The following is a 1,004-nucleotide window of genomic DNA, read 5'->3' as shown; positions in this document are numbered from 1 at the left end:
ATGTCAAAAGGGCCAGAACAAATACTCTAATGCATGAGTATGAACTTTTCAACATGAAGAAGGATGAGTCAATCAATGACTTGCAGACAAGATTCACTCATATCATCAACAATCTACATGCTCTAGGAAAAATTATGGACAATGAGCAACAAATAGGAAAAGTAATGAGGTGCTTGACAAGAGAATGGCAACCCAAGATCACTGCCATTGCTGAATCAAAGGACCTTGCAAACATGACTATTGCCACACTATTTGGAAAGCTCAGGGAGCATGAGATGGAACTACACAGATTAGATGAGTCAGAATAGCCTAATAGAAAAAGAAAAGGACTTTCACTGAAGGCTCAAACTCACAAAGAGAAATATGAACCAGATACTGATGATTCAGAAAGTGAATCTGATGAAGAGCCTGAGATAGGTATGTTGGTCAAAAAATTCAAAAAGTTTCTGAAAAAGAAAGGAAACCAATCAAGAAAGCCACCAAATTCAAAGACAAAGAGCTTCAGCAAGAGTGATACAAATGATAGCAAAGTCATAACTTGCTATGAATGTGGTAAATCAGGCCACATCAGATCTGAGTGCTTTAAACTGCAAAACAGAAACAAGCTTGTGAAGGCTAAAGGCAAGGATCAACAACCTTCAACAAAGAGAGCCTACATAGCTTGGAATGATAATGATGAAGAATCATCTGAAGATTCAGAAGATGAAGAAGCTAACTTGTGTCTCATGGCCAACACAGATTCAGATTCTGATAGTGAAGTAAGTACTACCTCTAATCCATCTTATGATGAATTGCATGCTGAACATGTTAAGGTAGTTAAACATTTGATTTACACTAAGAAAATGCTAGAAAAACAATGCATGATGTGTGAAGAAATTAAGAAAGATCATAAGTTGCTTGAAGATATGAATGAACATTTGAAAAAAGAATCATTTGATAAACAAACTAGCTGTACTGAACTTGAAAGAAAAGTTGTGTCATTAAAATCTGATTTAGCTAAATTT

Source organism: Cicer arietinum, chromosome 5 (assembly GCF_000331145.2).
Source record: "Cicer arietinum cultivar CDC Frontier isolate Library 1 chromosome 5, Cicar.CDCFrontier_v2.0, whole genome shotgun sequence".
NCBI classification, from domain to species: domain Eukaryota; kingdom Viridiplantae; phylum Streptophyta; class Magnoliopsida; order Fabales; family Fabaceae; genus Cicer; species Cicer arietinum.
The sequence above is the reverse complement of the archived record's forward strand: the minus strand, read 5'-3'. Positions refer to the sequence as shown.